The sequence below is a fragment of the Chiloscyllium punctatum genome, chromosome 12 (genome assembly GCF_047496795.1).
Source record: "Chiloscyllium punctatum isolate Juve2018m chromosome 12, sChiPun1.3, whole genome shotgun sequence".
Lineage (NCBI taxonomy): Eukaryota > Metazoa > Chordata > Chondrichthyes > Orectolobiformes > Hemiscylliidae > Chiloscyllium > Chiloscyllium punctatum.
In genome coordinates, this window is record NC_092750.1 from 10,499,105 (window position 1) to 10,521,808 (window position 22,704).

A 22,704-nucleotide genomic window follows, 5' to 3' on the forward strand; every position below is an offset into this window, starting at 1 on the left:
GACGCTGACATGCGCATGGCCGCCTGACTTTAGGTTGATTTGAGCGTTCCAGAGGCGCGCCTTGGGAAATCGCTTTGGACTGTTCCTTGTTTTCGACACAAGCGGTCACTTCAGAAGTGATTGTGCAGAATGACGATGGAAAAGTATTCACAAACAGAGTCGGTGGTGTAAACAGGCAGTGACTTACATGCCGCTTTGGAGATGGTTGCGGAGAACTTGGGAATCCTCAAGCCTGCAGAGTAAGAACTGATGGTTTTCACAGTGGACGGACTGAAGCCGGAGCAGAGGCGATGAGTTCAAATTGTTCCGGTGCGTCGGCTCGCTCGCAAAGCAGCTTAGACCGATACTGACCGTTTGCAGACGGATGGCATCACGTGCAGCAGTTCGAGAGCTAGAGGAGAGATGGGGTGAAGCTGGCGAGAGATGTTGACGGTGAACGGAGCACGACGTGGAACTTGTCGAGGACTGGAGGGACCAGTTCCTGGTTGTGCATTCGACGAGCGAGTCGACCAGAGCCAAGCTGTCAACTTCAGAAATGATTGTGCAGAATCAACGACAGTGTCGATATAGACGGCATAAAGAGGCAGCGGCTGAAGCCAACTGTCCGGCGAGAAAACAGGCTGGGAAATTTTGCCGGAAGGAGTCGATGTCGTGAGGAGATTTGGAACAAAAACGCAGGGCAAATCCCAAGTGAATGTGGCAGCGAGCAAAGTGCTGCAGCGTGCCGAGCTGGCTGCAGCTGCCGAAATAGCTCAGTTGGGAGAGCGTTAGACTGAAGATCTAAAGGTCCCCGGTTCAATCCCGGGTTTCGGCAGGTGCAGAGTCGCTCGCGCGCTCCGTCCTTCGTTTAACTGTGACGGAGGCGAGTGAATGAAGGTGAAGCTCTGCACCTGGTCTTGCTGGCGCGAGGGTGGTTTGCATTGCCTCTCACCCTCCTCCTGCAGCCATTCGATGCCTTTTGCTTCCAGTCTCATGGCACATTTCTTCTGATTGGCTGCGTAAGGAGCATTCCAAAACAGTCAAATAATCAAATCGACAAACCCTCAATCCTGCACCAATTCCAATTCTCCGACTCTTCATTGACCAACATCTGCGAACGCACAAAACACTCTTTGAGTCAGCGACGCGTCCATGCTGGCCTTTGCACTCTCTCTCTCTCTATCAAACACTCCCTCGCTCGTAAGCTTGCTGACGGCCAGCTGTTCCAGCTTGCAAAAACCGGTGATCCCTGATCGCAATGGAAAAGTTGCAGGAGAGACGCTGACATGCGCATGGCCGCCTGACTTTAGGTTGATTTGAGCGTTCCAGAGGCGCGCCTTGGGAAATCGCTTTGGACTGTTCCTTGTTTTCGACACAAGCGGTCACTTCAGAAGTGATTGTGCAGAATGACGATGGAAAAGTATTCACAAACAGAGTCGGTGGTGTAAACAGGCAGTGACTTACATGCCGCTTTGGAGATGGTTGCGGAGAACTTGGGAATCCTCAAGCCTGCAGAGTAAGAACTGATGGTTTTCACAGTGGACGGACTGAAGCCGGAGCAGAGGCGATGAGTTCAAATTGTTCCGGTGCGTCGGCTCGCTCGCAAAGCAGCTTAGACCGATACTGACCGTTTGCAGACGGATGGCATCACGTGCAGCAGTTCGAGAGCTAGAGGAGAGATGGGGTGAAGCTGGCGAGAGATGTTGACGGTGAACGGAGCACGACGTGGAACTTGTCGAGGACTGGAGTGACCAGTTCCTGGTTGTGCATTCGACGAGCGAGTCGACCAGAGCCAAGCTGTCAACTTCAGAAATGATTGTGCAGAATCAACGACAGTGTCGATATAGACGGCATAAAGAGGCAGCGGCTGAAGCCAACTATCCGGCGAGAAAACAGGCTGGGAAATTTTGCCGGAAGGAGTCGATGTCGTGAGGAGATTTGGAACAAAAACGCAGGGCAAATCCCAAGTGAATGTGGCAGCGAGCAAAGTGCTGCAGCGTGCCGAGCTGGCTGCAGCTGCCGAAATAGCTCAGTTGGGAGAGCGTTAGACTGAAGATCTAAAGGTCCCCGGTTCAATCCCGGGTTTCGGCAGGTGCAGAGTCGCTCGCGCGCTCCGTCCTTCGTTTAACTGCGACGGAGGCGAGTGAATGAAGGTGAAGCTCTGCACCTGGTCTTGCTGGCGCGAGGGTGGTTTGCATTGCCTCTCACCCTCCTCCTGCAGCCATTCGATGCCTTTTGCTTCCAGTCTCATGGCACATTTCTTCTGATTGGCTGCGTAAGGAGCATTCCAAAACAGTCAAATAATCAAATCGACAAACCCTCAATCCTGCACCAATTCCAATTCTCCGACTCTTCATTGACCAACATCTGCGAACGCACAAAACACTCTTTGAGTCAGCGACGCGTCCATGCTGGCCTTTGCACTCTCTCTCTCTCTATCAAACACTCCCTCGCTCGTAAGCTTGCTGACGGCCAGCTGTTCCAGCTTGCAAAAACCGGTGATCCCTGATCGCAATGGAAAAGTTGCAGGAGAGACGCTGACATGCGCATGGCCGCCTGACTTTAGGTTGATTTGAGCGTTCCAGAGGCGCGCCTTGGGAAATCGCTTTGGACTGTTCCTTGTTTTCGACACAAGCGGTCACTTCAGAAGTGATTGTGCAGAATGACGATGGAAAAGTATTCACAAACAGAGTCGGTGGTGTAAACAGGCAGTGACTTACATGCCGCTTTGGAGATGGTTGCGGAGAACTTGGGAATCCTCAAGCCTGCAGAGTAAGAACTGATGGTTTTCACAGTGGACGGACTGAAGCCGGAGCAGAGGCGATGAGTTCAAATTGTTCCGGTGCGTCGGCTCGCTCGCAAAGCAGCTTAGACCGATACTGACCGTTTGCAGACGGATGGCATCACGTGCAGCAGTTCGAGAGCTAGAGGAGAGATGGGGTGAAGCTGGCGAGAGATGTTGACGGTGAACGGAGCACGACGTGGAACTTGTCGAGGACTGGAGGGACCAGTTCCTGGTTGTGCATTCGACGAGCGAGTCGACCAGAGCCAAGCTGTCAACTTCAGAAATGATTGTGCAGAATCAACGACAGTGTCGATATAGACGGCATAAAGAGGCAGCGGCTGAAGCCAACTGTCCGGCGAGAAAACAGGCTGGGAAATTTTGCCGGAAGGAGTCGATGTCGTGAGGAGATTTGGAACAAAAACGCAGGGCAAATCCCAAGTGAATGTGGCAGCGAGCAAAGTGCTGCAGCGTGCCGAGCTGGCTGCAGCTGCCGAAATAGCTCAGTTGGGAGAGCGTTAGACTGAAGATCTAAAGGTCCCCGGTTCAATCCCGGGTTTCGGCAGGTGCAGAGTCGCTCGCGCGCTCCGTCCTTCGTTTAACTGTGACGGAGGCGAGTGAATGAAGGTGAAGCTCTGCACCTGGTCTTGCTGGCGCGAGGGTGGTTTGCATTGCCTCTCACCCTCCTCCTGCAGCCATTCGATGCCTTTTGCTTCCAGTCTCATGGCACATTTCTTCTGATTGGCTGCGTAAGGAGCATTCCAAAACAGTCAAATAATCAAATCGACAAACCCTCAATCCTGCACCAATTCCAATTCTCCGACTCTTCATTGACCAACATCTGCGAACGCACAAAACACTCTTTGAGTCAGCGACGCGTCCATGCTGGCCTTTGCACTCTCTCTCTCTCTATCAAACACTCCCTCGCTCGTAAGCTTGCTGACGGCCAGCTGTTCCAGCTTGCAAAAACCGGTGATCCCTGATCGCAATGGAAAAGTTGCAGGAGAGACGCTGACATGCGCATGGCCGCCTGACTTTAGGTTGATTTGAGCGTTCCAGAGGCGCGCCTTGGGAAATCGCTTTGGACTGTTCCTTGTTTTCGACACAAGCGGTCACTTCAGAAGTGATTGTGCAGAATGACGATGGAAAAGTATTCACAAACAGAGTCGGTGGTGTAAACAGGCAGTGACTTACATGCCGCTTTGGAGATGGTTGCGGAGAACTTGGGAATCCTCAAGCCTGCAGAGTAAGAACTGATGGTTTTCACAGTGGACGGACTGAAGCCGGAGCAGAGGCGATGAGTTCAAATTGTTCCGGTGCGTCGGCTCGCTCGCAAAGCAGCTTAGACCGATACTGACCGTTTGCAGACGGATGGCATCACGTGCAGCAGTTCGAGAGCTAGAGGAGAGATGGGGTGAAGCTGGCGAGAGATGTTGACGGTGAACGGAGCACGACGTGGAACTTGTCGAGGACTGGAGGGACCAGTTCCTGGTTGTGCATTCGACGAGCGAGTCGACCAGAGCCAAGCTGTCAACTTCAGAAATGATTGTGCAGAATCAACGACAGTGTCGATATAGACGGCATAAAGAGGCAGCGGCTGAAGCCAACTGTCCGGCGAGAAAACAGGCTGGGAAATTTTGCCGGAAGGAGTCGATGTCGTGAGGAGATTTGGAACAAAAACGCAGGGCAAATCCCAAGTGAATGTGGCGGCGAGCAAAGTGCTGCAGCGTGCCGAGCGGGCTGCAGCTGCCGAAATAGCTCAGTTGGGAGAGCGTTAGACTGAAGATCTAAAGGTCCCCGGTTCAATCCCGGGTTTCGGCAGGTGCAGAGTCGCTCGCGCGCTCCGTCCTTCGTTTAACTGCGACGGAGGCGAGTGAATGAAGGTGAAGCTCTGCACCTGGTCTTGCTGGCGCGAGGGTGGTTTGCATTGCCTCTCACCCTCCTCCTGCAGCCATTCGATGCCTTTTGCTTCCAGTCTCATGGCACATTTCTTCTGATTGGCTGCGTAAGGAGCATTCCAAAACAGTCAAATAATCAAATCGACAAACCCTCAATCCTGCACCAATTCCAATTCTCCGACTCTTCATTGACCAACATCTGCGAACGCACAAAACACTCTTTGAGTCAGCGACGCGTCCATGCTGGCCTTTGCACTCTCTCTCTCTCTATCAAACACTCCCTCGCTCGTAAGCTTGCTGACGGCCAGCTGTTCCAGCTTGCAAAAACCGGTGATCCCTGATCGCAATGGAAAAGTTGCAGGAGAGACGCTGACATGCGCATGGCCGCCTGACTTTAGGTTGATTTGAGCGTTCCAGAGGCGCGCCTTGGGAAATCGCTTTGGACTGTTCCTTGTTTTCGACACAAGCGGTCACTTCAGAAGTGATTGTGCAGAATGACGATGGAAAAGTATTCACAAACAGAGTCGGTGGTGTAAACAGGCAGTGACTTACATGCCGCTTTGGAGATGGTTGCGGAGAACTTGGGAATCCTCAAGCCTGCAGAGTAAGAACTGATGGTTTTCACAGTGGACGGACTGAAGCCGGAGCAGAGGCGATGAGTTCAAATTGTTCCGGTGCGTCGGCTCGCTCGCAAAGCAGCTTAGACCGATACTGACCGTTTGCAGACGGATGGCATCACGTGCAGCAGTTCGAGAGCTAGAGGAGAGATGGGGTGAAGCTGGCGAGAGATGTTGACGGTGAACGGAGCACGACGTGGAACTTGTCGAGGACTGGAGTGACCAGTTCCTGGTTGTGCATTCGACGAGCGAGTCGACCAGAGCCAAGCTGTCAACTTCAGAAATGATTGTGCAGAATCAACGACAGTGTCGATATAGACGGCATAAAGAGGCAGCGGCTGAAGCCAACTATCCGGCGAGAAAACAGGCTGGGAAATTTTGCCGGAAGGAGTCGATGTCGTGAGGAGATTTGGAACAAAAACGCAGGGCAAATCCCAAGTGAATGTGGCAGCGAGCAAAGTGCTGCAGCGTGCCGAGCTGGCTGCAGCTGCCGAAATAGCTCAGTTGGGAGAGCGTTAGACTGAAGATCTAAAGGTCCCCGGTTCAATCCCGGGTTTCGGCAGGTGCAGAGTCGCTCGCGCGCTCCGTCCTTCGTTTAACTGCGACGGAGGCGAGTGAATGAAGGTGAAGCTCTGCACCTGGTCTTGCTGGCGCGAGGGTGGTTTGCATTGCCTCTCACCCTCCTCCTGCAGCCATTCGATGCCTTTTGCTTCCAGTCTCATGGCACATTTCTTCTGATTGGCTGCGTAAGGAGCATTCCAAAACAGTCAAATAATCAAATCGACAAACCCTCAATCCTGCACCAATTCCAATTCTCCGACTCTTCATTGACCAACATCTGCGAACGCACAAAACACTCTTTGAGTCAGCGACGCGTCCATGCTGGCCTTTGCACTCTCTCTCTCTCTATCAAACACTCCCTCGCTCGTAAGCTTGCTGACGGCCAGCTGTTCCAGCTTGCAAAAACCGGTGATCCCTGATCGCAATGGAAAAGTTGCAGGAGAGACGCTGACATGCGCATGGCCGCCTGACTTTAGGTTGATTTGAGCGTTCCAGAGGCGCGCCTTGGGAAATCGCTTTGGACTGTACCTTGTTTTCGACACAAGCGGTCACTTCAGAAGTGATTGTGCAGAATGACGATGGAAAAGTATTCACAAACAGAGTCGGTGGTGTAAACAGGCAGTGACTTACATGCCGCTTTGGAGATGGTTGCGGAGAACTTGGGAATCCTCAAGCCTGCAGAGTAAGAACTGATGGTTTTCACAGTGGACGGACTGAAGCCGGAGCAGAGGCGATGAGTTCAAATTGTTCCGGTGCGTCGGCTCGCTCGCAAAGCAGCTTAGACCGATACTGACCGTTTGCAGACGGATGGCATCACGTGCAGCAGTTCGAGAGCTAGAGGAGAGATGGGGTGAAGCTGGCGAGAGATGTTGACGGTGAACGGAGCACGACGTGGAACTTGTCGAGGACTGGAGGGACCAGTTCCTGGTTGTGCATTCGACGAGCGAGTCGACCAGAGCCAAGCTGTCAACTTCAGAAATGATTGTGCAGAATCAACGACAGTGTCGATATAGACGGCATAAAGAGGCAGCGGCTGAAGCCAACTGTCCGGCGAGAAAACAGGCTGGGAAATTTTGCCGGAAGGAGTCGATGTCGTGAGGAGATTTGGAACAAAAACGCAGGGCAAATCCCAAGTGAATGTGGCAGCGAGCAAAGTGCTGCAGCGTGCCGAGCTGGCTGCAGCTGCCGAAATAGCTCAGTTGGGAGAGCGTTAGACTGAAGATCTAAAGGTCCCCGGTTCAATCCCGGGTTTCGGCAGGTGCAGAGTCGCTCGCGCGCTCCGTCCTTCGTTTAACTGCGACGGAGGCGAGTGAATGAAGGTGAAGCTCTGCACCTGGTCTTGCTGGCGCGAGGGTGGTTTGCATTGCCTCTCACCCTCCTCCTGCAGCCATTCGATGCCTTTTGCTTCCAGTCTCATGGCACATTTCTTCTGATTGGCTGCGTAAGGAGCATTCCAAAACAGTCAAATAATCAAATCGACAAACCCTCAATCCTGCACCAATTCCAATTCTCCGACTCTTCATTGACCAACATCTGCGAACGCACAAAACACTCTTTGAGTCAGCGACGCGTCCATGCTGGCCTTTGCACTCTCTCTCTCTCTATCAAACACTCCCTCGCTCGTAAGCTTGCTGACGGCCAGCTGTTCCAGCTTGCAAAAACCGGTGATCCCTGATCGCAATGGAAAAGTTGCAGGAGAGACGCTGACATGCGCATGGCCGCCTGACTTTAGGTTGATTTGAGCGTTCCAGAGGCGCGCCTTGGGAAATCGCTTTGGACTGTTCCTTGTTTTCGACACAAGCGGTCACTTCAGAAGTGATTGTGCAGAATGACGATGGAAAAGTATTCACAAACAGAGTCGGTGGTGTAAACAGGCAGTGACTTACATGCCGCTTTGGAGATGGTTGCGGAGAACTTGGGAATCCTCAAGCCTGCAGAGTAAGAACTGATGGTTTTCACAGTGGACGGACTGAAGCCGGAGCAGAGGCGATGAGTTCAAATTGTTCCGGTGCGTCGGCTCGCTCGCAAAGCAGCTTAGACCGATACTGACCGTTTGCAGACGGATGGCATCACGTGCAGCAGTTCGAGAGCTAGAGGAGAGATGGGGTGAAGCTGGCGAGAGATGTTGACGGTGAACGGAGCACGACGTGGAACTTGTCGAGGACTGGAGGGACCAGTTCCTGGTTGTGCATTCGACGAGCGAGTCGACCAGAGCCAAGCTGTCAACTTCAGAAATGATTGTGCAGAATCAACGACAGTGTCGATATAGACGGCATAAAGAGGCAGCGGCTGAAGCCAACTGTCCGGCGAGAAAACAGGCTGGGAAATTTTGCCGGAAGGAGTCGATGTCGTGAGGAGATTTGGAACAAAAACGCAGGGCAAATCCCAAGTGAATGTGGCAGCGAGCAAAGTGCTGCAGCGTGCCGAGCTGGCTGCAGCTGCCGAAATAGCTCATTTGGGAGAGCGTTAGACTGAAGATCTGAAGGTCCCCGGTTCAATCCCGGGTTTCGGCAGGTGCAGAGTCGCTCGCGCGCTCCGTCCTTCGTTTAACTGTGACGGAGGCGAGTGAATGAAGGTGAAGCTCTGCACCTGGTCTTGCTGGCGCGAGGGTGGTTTGCATTGCCTCTCACCCTCCTCCTGCAGCCATTCGATGCCTTTTGCTTCCAGTCTCATGGCACATTTCTTCTGATTGGCTGCGTAAGGAGCATTCCAAAACAGTCAAATAATCAAATCGACAAACCCTCAATCCTGCACCAATTCCAATTCTCCGACTCTTCATTGACCAACATCTGCGAACGCACAAAACACTCTTTGAGTCAGCGACGCGTCCATGCTGGCCTTTGCACTCTCTCTCTCTCTATCAAACACTCCCTCGCTCGTAAGCTTGCTGACGGCCAGCTGTTCCAGCTTGCAAAAACCGGTGATCCCTGATCGCAATGGAAAAGTTGCAGGAGAGACGCTGACATGCGCATGGCCGCCTGACTTTAGGTTGATTTGAGCGTTCCAGAGGCGCGCCTTGGGAAATCGCTTTGGACTGTTCCTTGTTTTCGACACAAGCGGTCACTTCAGAAGTGATTGTGCAGAATGACGATGGAAAAGTATTCACAAACAGAGTCGGTGGTGTAAACAGGCAGTGACTTACATGCCGCTTTGGAGATGGTTGCGGAGAACTTGGGAATCCTCAAGCCTGCAGAGTAAGAACTGATGGTTTTCACAGTGGACGGACTGAAGCCGGAGCAGAGGCGATGAGTTCAAATTGTTCCGGTGCGTCGGCTCGCTCGCAAAGCAGCTTAGACCGATACTGACCGTTTGCAGACGGATGGCATCACGTGCAGCAGTTCGAGAGCTAGAGGAGAGATGGGGTGAAGCTGGCGAGAGATGTTGACGGTGAACGGAGCACGACGTGGAACTTGTCGAGGACTGGAGTGACCAGTTCCTGGTTGTGCATTCGACGAGCGAGTCGACCAGAGCCAAGCTGTCAACTTCAGAAATGATTGTGCAGAATCAACGACAGTGTCGATATAGACGGCATAAAGAGGCAGCGGCTGAAGCCAACTATCCGGCGAGAAAACAGGCTGGGAAATTTTGCCGGAAGGAGTCGATGTCGTGAGGAGATTTGGAACAAAAACGCAGGGCAAATCCCAAGTGAATGTGGCAGCGAGCAAAGTGCTGCAGCGTGCCGAGCTGGCTGCAGCTGCCGAAATAGCTCAGTTGGGAGAGCGTTAGACTGAAGATCTAAAGGTCCCCGGTTCAATCCCGGGTTTCGGCAGGTGCAGAGTCGCTCGCGCGCTCCGTCCTTCGTTTAACTGCGACGGAGGCGAGTGAATGAAGGTGAAGCTCTGCACCTGGTCTTGCTGGCGCGAGGGTGGTTTGCATTGCCTCTCACCCTCCTCCTGCAGCCATTCGATGCCTTTTGCTTCCAGTCTCATGGCACATTTCTTCTGATTGGCTGCGTAAGGAGCATTCCAAAACAGTCAAATAATCAAATCGACAAACCCTCAATCCTGCACCAATTCCAATTCTCCGACTCTTCATTGACCAACATCTGCGAACGCACAAAACACTCTTTGAGTCAGCGACGCGTCCATGCTGGCCTTTGCACTCTCTCTCTCTCTATCAAACACTCCCTCGCTCGTAAGCTTGCTGACGGCCAGCTGTTCCAGCTTGCAAAAACCGGTGATCCCTGATCGCAATGGAAAAGTTGCAGGAGAGACGCTGACATGCGCATGGCCGCCTGACTTTAGGTTGATTTGAGCGTTCCAGAGGCGCGCCTTGGGAAATCGCTTTGGACTGTACCTTGTTTTCGACACAAGCGGTCACTTCAGAAGTGATTGTGCAGAATGACGATGGAAAAGTATTCACAAACAGAGTCGGTGGTGTAAACAGGCAGTGACTTACATGCCGCTTTGGAGATGGTTGCGGAGAACTTGGGAATCCTCAAGCCTGCAGAGTAAGAACTGATGGTTTTCACAGTGGACGGACTGAAGCCGGAGCAGAGGCGATGAGTTCAAATTGTTCCGGTGCGTCGGCTCGCTCGCAAAGCAGCTTAGACCGATACTGACCGTTTGCAGACGGATGGCATCACGTGCAGCAGTTCGAGAGCTAGAGGAGAGATGGGGTGAAGCTGGCGAGAGATGTTGACGGTGAACGGAGCACGACGTGGAACTTGTCGAGGACTGGAGGGACCAGTTCCTGGTTGTGCATTCGACGAGCGAGTCGACCAGAGCCAAGCTGTCAACTTCAGAAATGATTGTGCAGAATCAACGACAGTGTCGATATAGACGGCATAAAGAGGCAGCGGCTGAAGCCAACTGTCCGGCGAGAAAACAGGCTGGGAAATTTTGCCGGAAGGAGTCGATGTCGTGAGGAGATTTGGAACAAAAACGCAGGGCAAATCCCAAGTGAATGTGGCAGCGAGCAAAGTGCTGCAGCGTGCCGAGCTGGCTGCAGCTGCCGAAATAGCTCAGTTGGGAGAGCGTTAGACTGAAGATCTAAAGGTCCCCGGTTCAATCCCGGGTTTCGGCAGGTGCAGAGTCGCTCGCGCGCTCCGTCCTTCGTTTAACTGCGACGGAGGCGAGTGAATGAAGGTGAAGCTCTGCACCTGGTCTTGCTGGCGCGAGGGTGGTTTGCATTGCCTCTCACCCTCCTCCTGCAGCCATTCGATGCCTTTTGCTTCCAGTCTCATGGCACATTTCTTCTGATTGGCTGCGTAAGGAGCATTCCAAAACAGTCAAATAATCAAATCGACAAACCCTCAATCCTGCACCAATTCCAATTCTCCGACTCTTCATTGACCAACATCTGCGAACGCACAAAACACTCTTTGAGTCAGCGACGCGTCCATGCTGGCCTTTGCACTCTCTCTCTCTCTATCAAACACTCCCTCGCTCGTAAGCTTGCTGACGGCCAGCTGTTCCAGCTTGCAAAAACCGGTGATCCCTGATCGCAATGGAAAAGTTGCAGGAGAGACGCTGACATGCGCATGGCCGCCTGACTTTAGGTTGATTTGAGCGTTCCAGAGGCGCGCCTTGGGAAATCGCTTTGGACTGTTCCTTGTTTTCGACACAAGCGGTCACTTCAGAAGTGATTGTGCAGAATGACGATGGAAAAGTATTCACAAACAGAGTCGGTGGTGTAAACAGGCAGTGACTTACATGCCGCTTTGGAGATGGTTGCGGAGAACTTGGGAATCCTCAAGCCTGCAGAGTAAGAACTGATGGTTTTCACAGTGGACGGACTGAAGCCGGAGCAGAGGCGATGAGTTCAAATTGTTCCGGTGCGTCGGCTCGCTCGCAAAGCAGCTTAGACCGATACTGACCGTTTGCAGACGGATGGCATCACGTGCAGCAGTTCGAGAGCTAGAGGAGAGATGGGGTGAAGCTGGCGAGAGATGTTGACGGTGAACGGAGCACGACGTGGAACTTGTCGAGGACTGGAGGGACCAGTTCCTGGTTGTGCATTCGACGAGCGAGTCGACCAGAGCCAAGCTGTCAACTTCAGAAATGATTGTGCAGAATCAACGACAGTGTCGATATAGACGGCATAAAGAGGCAGCGGCTGAAGCCAACTGTCCGGCGAGAAAACAGGCTGGGAAATTTTGCCGGAAGGAGTCGATGTCGTGAGGAGATTTGGAACAAAAACGCAGGGCAAATCCCAAGTGAATGTGGCAGCGAGCAAAGTGCTGCAGCGTGCCGAGCTGGCTGCAGCTGCCGAAATAGCTCATTTGGGAGAGCGTTAGACTGAAGATCTGAAGGTCCCCGGTTCAATCCCGGGTTTCGGCAGGTGCAGAGTCGCTCGCGCGCTCCGTCCTTCGTTTAACTGTGACGGAGGCGAGTGAATGAAGGTGAAGCTCTGCACCTGGTCTTGCTGGCGCGAGGGTGGTTTGCATTGCCTCTCACCCTCCTCCTGCAGCCATTCGATGCCTTTTGCTTCCAGTCTCATGGCACATTTCTTCTGATTGGCTGCGTAAGGAGCATTCCAAAACAGTCAAATAATCAAATCGACAAACCCTCAATCCTGCACCAATTCCAATTCTCCGACTCTTCATTGACCAACATCTGCGAACGCACAAAACACTCTTTGAGTCAGCGACGCGTCCATGCTGGCCTTTGCACTCTCTCTCTCTCTATCAAACACTCCCTCGCTCGTAAGCTTGCTGACGGCCAGCTGTTCCAGCTTGCAAAAACCGGTGATCCCTGATCGCAATGGAAAAGTTGCAGGAGAGACGCTGACATGCGCATGGCCGCCTGACTTTAGGTTGATTTGAGCGTTCCAGAGGCGCGCCTTGGGAAATCGCTTTGGACTGTACCTTGTTTTCGACACAAGCGGTCACTTCAGAAGTGATTGTGCAGAATGACGATGGAAAAGTATTCACAAACAGAGTCGGTGGTGTAAACAGGCAGTGACTTACATGCCGCTTTGGAGATGGTTGCGGAGAACTTGGGAATCCTCAAGCCTGCAGAGTAAGAACTGATGGTTTTCACAGTGGACGGACTGAAGCCGGAGCAGAGGCGATGAGTTCAAATTGTTCCGGTGCGTCGGCTCGCTCGCAAAGCAGCTTAGACCGATACTGACCGTTTGCAGACGGATGGCATCACGTGCAGCAGTTCGAGAGCTAGAGGAGAGATGGGGTGAAGCTGGCGAGAGATGTTGACGGTGAACGGAGCACGACGTGGAACTTGTCGAGGACTGGAGGGACCAGTTCCTGGTTGTGCATTCGACGAGCGAGTCGACCAGAGCCAAGCTGTCAACTTCAGAAATGATTGTGCAGAATCAACGACAGTGTCGATATAGACGGCATAAAGAGGCAGCGGCTGAAGCCAACTGTCCGGCGAGAAAACAGGCTGGGAAATTTTGCCGGAAGGAGTCGATGTCGTGAGGAGATTTGGAACAAAAACGCAGGGCAAATCCCAAGTGAATGTGGCAGCGAGCAAAGTGCTGCAGCGTGCCGAGCTGGCTGCAGCTGCCGAAATAGCTCAGTTGGGAGAGCGTTAGACTGAAGATCTAAAGGTCCCCGGTTCAATCCCGGGTTTCGGCAGGTGCAGAGTCGCTCGCGCGCTCCGTCCTTCGTTTAACTGCGACGGAGGCGAGTGAATGAAGGTGAAGCTCTGCACCTGGTCTTGCTGGCGCGAGGGTGGTTTGCATTGCCTCTCACCCTCCTCCTGCAGCCATTCGATGCCTTTTGCTTCCAGTCTCATGGCACATTTCTTCTGATTGGCTGCGTAAGGAGCATTCCAAAACAGTCAAATAATCAAATCGACAAACCCTCAATCCTGCACCAATTCCAATTCTCCGACTCTTCATTGACCAACATCTGCGAACGCACAAAACACTCTTTGAGTCAGCGACGCGTCCATGCTGGCCTTTGCACTCTCTCTCTCTCTATCAAACACTCCCTCGCTCGTAAGCTTGCTGACGGCCAGCTGTTCCAGCTTGCAAAAACCGGTGATCCCTGATCGCAATGGAAAAGTTGCAGGAGAGACGCTGACATGCGCATGGCCGCCTGACTTTAGGTTGATTTGAGCGTTCCAGAGGCGCGCCTTGGGAAATCGCTTTGGACTGTTCCTTGTTTTCGACACAAGCGGTCACTTCAGAAGTGATTGTGCAGAATGACGATGGAAAAGTATTCACAAACAGAGTCGGTGGTGTAAACAGGCAGTGACTTACATGCCGCTTTGGAGATGGTTGCGGAGAACTTGGGAATCCTCAAGCCTGCAGAGTAAGAACTGATGGTTTTCACAGTGGACGGACTGAAGCCGGAGCAGAGGCGATGAGTTCAAATTGTTCCGGTGCGTCGGCTCGCTCGCAAAGCAGCTTAGACCGATACTGACCGTTTGCAGACGGATGGCATCACGTGCAGCAGTTCGAGAGCTAGAGGAGAGATGGGGTGAAGCTGGCGAGAGATGTTGACGGTGAACGGAGCACGACGTGGAACTTGTCGAGGACTGGAGGGACCAGTTCCTGGTTGTGCATTCGACGAGCGAGTCGACCAGAGCCAAGCTTTCAACTTCAGAAATGATTGTGCAGAATCAACGACAGTGTCGATATAGACGGCATAAAGAGGCAGCGGCTGAAGCCAACTGTCCGGCGAGAAAACAGGCTGGGAAATTTTGCCGGAAGGAGTCGATGTCGTGAGGAGATTTGGAACAAAAACGCAGGGCAAATCCCAAGTGAATGTGGCAGCGAGCAAAGTGCTGCAGCGTGCCGAGCGGGCTGCAGCTGCCGAAATAGCTCAGTTGGGAGAGCGTTAGACTGAAGATCTAAAGGTCCCCGGTTCAATCCCGGGTTTCGGCAGGTGCAGAGTCGCTCGCGCGCTCCGTCCTTCGTTTAACTGTGACGGAGGCGAGTGAATGAAGGTGAAGCTCTGCACCTGGTCTTGCTGGCGCGAGGGTGGTTTGCATTGCCTCTCACCCTCCTCCTGCAGCCATTCGATGCCTTTTGCTTCCAGTCTCATGGCACATTTCTTCTGATTGGCTGCGTAAGGAGCATTCCAAAACAGTCAAATAATCAAATCGACAAACCCTCAATCCTGCACCAATTCCAATTCTCCGACTCTTCATTGACCAACATCTGCGAACGCACAAAACACTCTTTGAGTCAGCGACGCGTCCATGCTGGCCTTTGCACTCTCTCTCTCTCTATCAAACACTCCCTCGCTCGTAAGCTTGCTGACGGCCAGCTGTTCCAGCTTGCAAAAACCGGTGATCCCTGATCGCAATGGAAAAGTTGCAGGAGAGACGCTGACATGCGCATGGCCGCCTGACTTTAGGTTGATTTGAGCGTTCCAGAGGCGCGCCTTGGGAAATCGCTTTGGACTGTACCTTGTTTTCGACACAAGCGGTCACTTCAGAAGTGATTGTGCAGAATGACGATGGAAAAGTATTCACAAACAGAGTCGGTGGTGTAAACAGGCAGTGACTTACATGCCGCTTTGGAGATGGTTGCGGAGAACTTGGGAATCCTCAAGCCTGCAGAGTAAGAACTGATGGTTTTCACAGTGGACGGACTGAAGCCGGAGCAGAGGCGATGAGTTCAAATTGTTCCGGTGCGTCGGCTCGCTCACAAAGCAGCTTAGACCGATACTGACCGTTTGCAGACGGATGGCATCACGTGCAGCAGTTCGAGAGCTAGAGGAGAGATGGGGTGAAGCTGGCGAGAGATGTTGACGGTGAACGGAGCACGACGTGGAACTTGTCGAGGACTGGAGTGACCAGTTCCTGGTTGTGCATTCGACGAGCGAGTCGACCAGAGCCAAGCTGTCAACTTCAGAAATGATTGTGCAGAATCAACGACAGTGTCGATATAGACGGCATAAAGAGGCAGCGGCTGAAGCCAACTATCCGGCGAGAAAACAGGCTGGGAAATTTTGCCGGAAGGAGTCGATGTCGTGAGGAGATTTGGAACAAAAACGCAGGGCAAATCCCAAGTGAATGTGGCAGCGAGCAAAGTGCTGCAGCGTGCCGAGCTGGCTGCAGCTGCCGAAATAGCTCAGTTGGGAGAGCGTTAGACTGAAGATCTAAAGGTCCCCGGTTCAATCCCGGGTTTCGGCAGGTGCAGAGTCGCTCGCGCGCTCCGTCCTTCGTTTAACTGCGACGGAGGCGAGTGAATGAAGGTGAAGCTCTGCACCTGGTCTTGCTGGCGCGAGGGTGGTTTGCATTGCCTCTCACCCTCCTCCTGCAGCCATTCGATGCCTTTTGCTTCCAGTCTCATGGCACATTTCTTCTGATTGGCTGCGTAAGGAGCATTCCAAAACAGTCAAATAATCAAATCGACAAACCCTCAATCCTGCACCAATTCCAATTCTCCGACTCTTCATTGACCAACATCTGCGAACGCACAAAACACTCTTTGAGTCAGCGACGCGTCCATGCTGGCCTTTGCACTCTCTCTCTCTCTATCAAACACTCCCTCGCTCGTAAGCTTGCTGACGGCCAGCTGTTCCAGCTTGCAAAAACCGGTGATCCCTGATCGCAATGGAAAAGTTGCAGGAGAGACGCTGACATGCGCATGGCCGCCTGACTTTAGGTTGATTTGAGCGTTCCAGAGGCGCGCCTTGGGAAATCGCTTTGGACTGTACCTTGTTTTCGACACAAGCGGTCACTTCAGAAGTGATTGTGCAGAATGACGATGGAAAAGTATTCACAAACAGAGTCGGTGGTGTAAACAGGCAGTGACTTACATGCCGCTTTGGAGATGGTTGCGGAGAACTTGGGAATCCTCAAGCCTGCAGAGTAAGAACTGATGGTTTTCACAGTGGACGGACTGAAGCCGGAGCAGAGGCGATGAGTTCAAATTGTTCCGGTGCGTCGGCTCGCTCGCAAAGCAGCTTAGACCGATACTGACCGTTTGCAGACGGATGGCATCACGTGCAGCAGTTCGAGAGCTAGAGGAGAGATGGGGTGAAGCTGGCGAGAGATGTTGACGGTGAACGGAGCACGACGTGGAACTTGTCGAGGACTGGAGTGACCAGTTCCTGGTTGTGCATTCGACGAGCGAGTCGACCAGAGCCAAGCTGTCAACTTCAGAAATGATTGTGCAGAATCAACGACAGTGTCGATATAGACGGCATAAAGAGGCAGCGGCTGAAGCCAACTATCCGGCGAGAAAACAGGCTGGGAAATTTTGCCGGAAGGAGTCGATGTCGTGAGGAGATTTGGAACAAAAACGCAGGGCAAATCCCAAGTGAATGTGGCAGCGAGCAAAGTGCTGCAGCGTGCCGAGCTGGCTGCAGCTGCCGAAATAGCTCAGTTGGGAGAGCGTTAGACTGAAGATCTAAAGGTCCCCGGTTCAATCCCGGGTTTCGGCAGGTGCAGAGTCGCTCGCGCGCTCCGTCCTTCGTTTAACTGCGACGGAGGCGAGTGAATGAAGGTGAAGCTCTGCACCTGGTCTTGCTGGCGCGAGGGTGGTTTGCATTGCCTCTCACCCTCCTCCTGCAGCCATTCGATGCCTTTTGCTTCCAGTCTCATGGCACATTTCTTCTGATTGGCTGCGTAAGGAGCATTCCAAAACAGTCAAATAATCAAATCGACAAACCCTCAATCCTGCACCAATTCCAATTCTCCGACTCTTCATTGACCAACATCTGCGAACGCACAAAACACTCTTTGAGTCAGCGACGCGTCCATGCTGGCCTTTGCACTCTCTCTCTCTCTATCAAACACTCCCTCGCTCGTAAGCTTGCTGACGGCCAGCTGTTCCAGCTTGCAAAAACCGGTGATCCCTGATCGCAATGGAAAAGTTGCAGGAGAGACGCTGACATGCGCATGGCCGCCTGACTTTAGGTTGATTTGAGCGTTCCAGAGGCGCGCCTTGGGAAATCGCTTTGGACTGTTCCTTGTTTTCGACACAAGCGGTCACTTCAGAAGTGATTGTGCAGAATGACGATGGAAAAGTATTCACAAACAGAGTCGGTGGTGTAAACAGGCAGTGACTTACATGCCGCTTTGGAGATGGTTGCGGAGAACTTGGGAATCCTCAAGCCTGCAGAGTAAGAACTGATGGTTTTCACAGTGGACGGACTGAAGCCGGAGCAGAGGCGATGAGTTCAAATTGTTCCGGTGCGTCGGCTCGCTCGCAAAGCAGCTTAGACCGATACTGACCGTTTGCAGACGGATGGCATCACGTGCAGCAGTTCGAGAGCTAGAGGAGAGATGGGGTGAAGCTGGCGAGAGATGTTGACGGTGAACGGAGCACGACGTGGAACTTGTCGAGGACTGGAGGGACCAGTTCCTGGTTGTGCATTCGACGAGCGAGTCGACCAGAGCCAAGCTGTCAACTTCAGAAATGATTGTGCAGAATCAACGACAGTGTCGATATAGACGGCATAAAGAGGCAGCGGCTGAAGCCAACTGTCCGGCGAGAAAACAGGCTGGGAAATTTTGCCGGAAGGAGTCGATGTCGTGAGGAGATTTGGAACAAAAACGCAGGGCAAATCCCAAGTGAATGTGGCAGCGAGCAAAGTGCTGCAGCGTGCCGAGCGGGCTGCAGCTGCCGAAATAGCTCAGTTGGGAGAGCGTTAGACTGAAGATCTAAAGGTCCCCGGTTCAATCCCGGGTTTCGGCAGGTGCAGAGTCGCTCGCGCGCTCCGTCCTTCGTTTAACTGTGACGGAGGCGAGTGAATGAAGGTGAAGCTCTGCACCTGGTCTTGCTGGCGCGAGGGTGGTTTGCATTGCCTCTCACCCTCCTCCTGCAGCCATTCGATGCCTTTTGCTTCCAGTCTCATGGCACATTTCTTCTGATTGGCTGCGTAAGGAGCATTCCAAAACAGTCAAATAATCAAATCGACAAACCCTCAATCCTGCACCAATTCCAATTCTCCGACTCTTCATTGACCAACATCTGCGAACGCACAAAACACTCTTTGAGTCAGCGACGCGTCCATGCTGGCCTTTGCACTCTCTCTCTCTCTATCAAACACTCCCTCGCTCGTAAGCTTGCTGACGGCCAGCTGTTCCAGCTTGCAAAAACCGGTGATCCCTGATCGCAATGGAAAAGTTGCAGGAGAGACGCTGACATGCGCATGGCCGCCTGACTTTAGGTTGATTTGAGCGTTCCAGAGGCGCGCCTTGGGAAATCGCTTTGGACTGTACCTTGTTTTCGACACAAGCGGTCACTTCAGAAGTGATTGTGCAGAATGACGATGGAAAAGTATTCACAAACAGAGTCGGTGGTGTAAACAGGCAGTGACTTACATGCCGCTTTGGAGATGGTTGCGGAGAACTTGGGAATCCTCAAGCCTGCAGAGTAAGAACTGATGGTTTTCACAGTGGACGGACTGAAGCCGGAGCAGAGGCGATGAGTTCAAATTGTTCCGGTGCGTCGGCTCGCTCACAAAGCAGCTTAGACCGATACTGACCGTTTGCAGACGGATGGCATCACGTGCAGCAGTTCGAGAGCTAGAGGAGAGATGGGGTGAAGCTGGCGAGAGATGTTGACGGTGAACGGAGCACGACGTGGAACTTGTCGAGGACTGGAGTGACCAGTTCCTGGTTGTGCATTCGACGAGCGAGTCGACCAGAGCCAAGCTGTCAACTTCAGAAATGATTGTGCAGAATCAACGACAGTGTCGATATAGACGGCATAAAGAGGCAGCGGCTGAAGCCAACTATCCGGCGAGAAAACAGGCTGGGAAATTTTGCCGGAAGGAGTCGATGTCGTGAGGAGATTTGGAACAAAAACGCAGGGCAAATCCCAAGTGAATGTGGCAGCGAGCAAAGTGCTGCAGCGTGCCGAGCTGGCTGCAGCTGCCGAAATAGCTCAGTTGGGAGAGCGTTAGACTGAAGATCTAAAGGTCCCCGGTTCAATCCCGGGTTTCGGCAGGTGCAGAGTCGCTCGCGCGCTCCGTCCTTCGTTTAACTGCGACGGAGGCGAGTGAATGAAGGTGAAGCTCTGCACCTGGTCTTGCTGGCGCGAGGGTGGTTTGCATTGCCTCTCACCCTCCTCCTGCAGCCATTCGATGCCTTTTGCTTCCAGTCTCATGGCACATTTCTTCTGATTGGCTGCGTAAGGAGCATTCCAAAACAGTCAAATAATCAAATCGACAAACCCTCAATCCTGCACCAATTCCAATTCTCCGACTCTTCATTGACCAACATCTGCGAACGCACAAAACACTCTTTGAGTCAGCGACGCGTCCATGCTGGCCTTTGCACTCTCTCTCTCTCTATCAAACACTCCCTCGCTCGTAAGCTTGCTGACGGCCAGCTGTTCCAGCTTGCAAAAACCGGTGATCCCTGATCGCAATGGAAAAGTTGCAGGAGAGACGCTGACATGCGCATGGCCGCCTGACTTTAGGTTGATTTGAGCGTTCCAGAGGCGCGCCTTGGGAAATCGCTTTGGACTGTACCTTGTTTTCGACACAAGCGGTCACTTCAGAAGTGATTGTGCAGAATGACGATGGAAAAGTATTCACAAACAGAGTCGGTGGTGTAAACAGGCAGTGACTTACATGCCGCTTTGGAGATGGTTGCGGAGAACTTGGGAATCCTCAAGCCTGCAGAGTAAGAACTGATGGTTTTCACAGTGGACGGACTGAAGCCGGAGCAGAGGCGATGAGTTCAAATTGTTCCGGTGCGTCGGCTCGCTCGCAAAGCAGCTTAGACCGATACTGACCGTTTGCAGACGGATGGCATCACGTGCAGCAGTTCGAGAGCTAGAGGAGAGATGGGGTGAAGCTGGCGAGAGATGTTGACGGTGAACGGAGCACGACGTGGAACTTGTCGAGGACTGGAGTGACCAGTTCCTGGTTGTGCATTCGACGAGCGAGTCGACCAGAGCCAAGCTGTCAACTTCAGAAATGATTGTGCAGAATCAACGACAGTGTCGATATAGACGGCATAAAGAGGCAGCGGCTGAAGCCAACTATCCGGCGAGAAAACAGGCTGGGAAATTTTGCCGGAAGGAGTCGATGTCGTGAGGAGATTTGGAACAAAAACGCAGGGCAAATCCCAAGTGAATGTGGCAGCGAGCAAAGTGCTGCAGCGTGCCGAGCTGGCTGCAGCTGCCGAAATAGCTCAGTTGGGAGAGCGTTAGACTGAAGATCTAAAGGTCCCCGGTTCAATCCCGGGTTTCGGCAGGTGCAGAGTCGCTCGCGCGCTCCGTCCTTCGTTTAACTGCGACGGAGGCGAGTGAATGAAGGTGAAGCTCTGCACCTGGTCTTGCTGGCGCGAGGGTGGTTTGCATTGCCTCTCACCCTCCTCCTGCAGCCATTCGATGCCTTTTGCTTCCAGTCTCATGGCACATTTCTTCTGATTGGCTGCGTAAGGAGCATTCCAAAACAGTCAAATAATCAAATCGACAAACCCTCAATCCTGCACCAATTCCAATTCTCCGACTCTTCATTGACCAACATCTGCGAACGCACAAAACACTCTTTGAGTCAGCGACGCGTCCATGCTGGCCTTTGCACTCTCTCTCTCTCTATCAAACACTCCCTCGCTCGTAAGCTTGCTGACGGCCAGCTGTTCCAGCTTGCAAAAACCGGTGATCCCTGATCGCAATGGAAAAGTTGCAGGAGAGACGCTGACATGCGCATGGCCGCCTGACTTTAGGTTGATTTGAGCGTTCCAGAGGCGCGCCTTGGGAAATCGCTTTGGACTGTTCCTTGTTTTCGACACAAGCGGTCACTTCAGAAGTGATTGTGCAGAATGACGATGGAAAAGTATTCACAAACAGAGTCGGTGGTGTAAACAGGCAGTGACTTACATGCCGCTTTGGAGATGGTTGCGGAGAACTTGGGAATCCTCAAGCCTGCAGAGTAAGAACTGATGGTTTTCACAGTGGACGGACTGAAGCCGGAGCAGAGGCGATGAGTTCAAATTGTTCCGGTGCGTCGGCTCGCTCGCAAAGCAGCTTAGACCGATACTGACCGTTTGCAGACGGATGGCATCACGTGCAGCAGTTCGAGAGCTAGAGGAGAGATGGGGTGAAGCTGGCGAGAGATGTTGACGGTGAACGGAGCACGACGTGGAACTTGTCGAGGACTGGAGGGACCAGTTCCTGGTTGTGCATTCGACGAGCGAGTCGACCAGAGCCAAGCTGTCAACTTCAGAAATGATTGTGCAGAATCAACGACAGTGTCGATATAGACGGCATAAAGAGGCAGCGGCTGAAGCCAACTGTCCGGCGAGAAAACAGGCTGGGAAATTTTGCCGGAAGGAGTCGATGTCGTGAGGAGATTTGGAACAAAAACGCAGGGCAAATCCCAAGTGAATGTGGCAGCGAGCAAAGTGCTGCAGCGTGCCGAGCGGGCTGCAGCTGCCGAAATAGCTCAGTTGGGAGAGCGTTAGACTGAAGATCTAAAGGTCCCCGGTTCAATCCCGGGTTTCGGCAGGTGCAGAGTCGCTCGCGCGCTCCGTCCTTCGTTTAACTGTGACGGAGGCGAGTGAATGAAGGTGAAGCTCTGCACCTGGTCTTGCTGGCGCGAGGGTGGTTTGCATTGCCTCTCACCCTCCTCCTGCAGCCATTCGATGCCTTTTGCTTCCAGTCTCATGGCACATTTCTTCTGATTGGCTGCGTAAGGAGCATTCCAAAACAGTCAAATAATCAAATCGACAAACCCTCAATCCTGCACCAATTCCAATTCTCCGACTCTTCATTGACCAACATCTGCGAACGCACAAAACACTCTTTGAGTCAGCGACGCGTCCATGCTGGCCTTTGCACTCTCTCTCTCTCTATCAAACACTCCCTCGCTCGTAAGCTTGCTGACGGCCAGCTGTTCCAGCTTGCAAAAACCGGTGATCCCTGATCGCAATGGAAAAGTTGCAGGAGAGACGCTGACATGCGCATGGCCGCCTGACTTTAGGTTGATTTGAGCGTTCCAGAGGCGCGCCTTGGGAAATCGCTTTGGACTGTACCTTGTTTTCGA

The 22,704-nt window shown here is 52.8% G+C and overlaps 18 non-coding genes across 18 annotated transcripts; all 18 read left to right on the forward strand.

The window, feature by feature from the left end:
* Positions 1-741: 741 nt before the first annotated feature.
* trnaf-gaa (transfer RNA phenylalanine (anticodon GAA)) lies at positions 742-814 on the forward strand. The gene has a single exon. It is a non-coding gene; the product is annotated as a tRNA-Phe (tRNA).
* A 1,183-nt stretch (positions 815-1,997) lies between these two features.
* trnaf-gaa (transfer RNA phenylalanine (anticodon GAA)) lies at positions 1,998-2,070 on the forward strand. Its single transcript has one exon. It is a non-coding gene; the product is annotated as a tRNA-Phe (tRNA).
* Positions 2,071-3,253: 1,183 nt separating this feature from the next.
* trnaf-gaa (transfer RNA phenylalanine (anticodon GAA)) lies at positions 3,254-3,326 on the forward strand. Its single transcript has one exon. It is a non-coding gene; the product is annotated as a tRNA-Phe (tRNA).
* Positions 3,327-4,509: 1,183 nt separating this feature from the next.
* Positions 4,510-4,582, forward strand: trnaf-gaa (transfer RNA phenylalanine (anticodon GAA)). The gene has a single exon. It is a non-coding gene; the product is annotated as a tRNA-Phe (tRNA).
* A 1,183-nt stretch (positions 4,583-5,765) lies between these two features.
* trnaf-gaa (transfer RNA phenylalanine (anticodon GAA)) lies at positions 5,766-5,838 on the forward strand. The gene has a single exon. It is a non-coding gene; the product is annotated as a tRNA-Phe (tRNA).
* A 1,183-nt stretch (positions 5,839-7,021) lies between these two features.
* On the forward strand, positions 7,022-7,094 carry trnaf-gaa (transfer RNA phenylalanine (anticodon GAA)). Its single transcript has one exon. It is a non-coding gene; the product is annotated as a tRNA-Phe (tRNA).
* Positions 7,095-8,277: 1,183 nt separating this feature from the next.
* Positions 8,278-8,350, forward strand: trnaf-gaa (transfer RNA phenylalanine (anticodon GAA)). Its single transcript has one exon. It is a non-coding gene; the product is annotated as a tRNA-Phe (tRNA).
* A 1,183-nt stretch (positions 8,351-9,533) lies between these two features.
* trnaf-gaa (transfer RNA phenylalanine (anticodon GAA)) lies at positions 9,534-9,606 on the forward strand. Its single transcript has one exon. It is a non-coding gene; the product is annotated as a tRNA-Phe (tRNA).
* Positions 9,607-10,789: 1,183 nt separating this feature from the next.
* trnaf-gaa (transfer RNA phenylalanine (anticodon GAA)) lies at positions 10,790-10,862 on the forward strand. Its single transcript has one exon. It is a non-coding gene; the product is annotated as a tRNA-Phe (tRNA).
* A 1,183-nt stretch (positions 10,863-12,045) lies between these two features.
* Positions 12,046-12,118, forward strand: trnaf-gaa (transfer RNA phenylalanine (anticodon GAA)). The gene has a single exon. It is a non-coding gene; the product is annotated as a tRNA-Phe (tRNA).
* A 1,183-nt stretch (positions 12,119-13,301) lies between these two features.
* Positions 13,302-13,374, forward strand: trnaf-gaa (transfer RNA phenylalanine (anticodon GAA)). Its single transcript has one exon. It is a non-coding gene; the product is annotated as a tRNA-Phe (tRNA).
* A 1,183-nt stretch (positions 13,375-14,557) lies between these two features.
* trnaf-gaa (transfer RNA phenylalanine (anticodon GAA)) lies at positions 14,558-14,630 on the forward strand. The gene has a single exon. It is a non-coding gene; the product is annotated as a tRNA-Phe (tRNA).
* A 1,183-nt stretch (positions 14,631-15,813) lies between these two features.
* trnaf-gaa (transfer RNA phenylalanine (anticodon GAA)) lies at positions 15,814-15,886 on the forward strand. The gene has a single exon. It is a non-coding gene; the product is annotated as a tRNA-Phe (tRNA).
* Positions 15,887-17,069: 1,183 nt separating this feature from the next.
* trnaf-gaa (transfer RNA phenylalanine (anticodon GAA)) lies at positions 17,070-17,142 on the forward strand. Its single transcript has one exon. It is a non-coding gene; the product is annotated as a tRNA-Phe (tRNA).
* A 1,183-nt stretch (positions 17,143-18,325) lies between these two features.
* On the forward strand, positions 18,326-18,398 carry trnaf-gaa (transfer RNA phenylalanine (anticodon GAA)). The gene has a single exon. It is a non-coding gene; the product is annotated as a tRNA-Phe (tRNA).
* A 1,183-nt stretch (positions 18,399-19,581) lies between these two features.
* trnaf-gaa (transfer RNA phenylalanine (anticodon GAA)) lies at positions 19,582-19,654 on the forward strand. The gene has a single exon. It is a non-coding gene; the product is annotated as a tRNA-Phe (tRNA).
* Positions 19,655-20,837: 1,183 nt separating this feature from the next.
* Positions 20,838-20,910, forward strand: trnaf-gaa (transfer RNA phenylalanine (anticodon GAA)). Its single transcript has one exon. It is a non-coding gene; the product is annotated as a tRNA-Phe (tRNA).
* A 1,183-nt stretch (positions 20,911-22,093) lies between these two features.
* Positions 22,094-22,166, forward strand: trnaf-gaa (transfer RNA phenylalanine (anticodon GAA)). Its single transcript has one exon. It is a non-coding gene; the product is annotated as a tRNA-Phe (tRNA).
* The last annotated feature ends 538 nt before the right edge of the window (positions 22,167-22,704 follow it).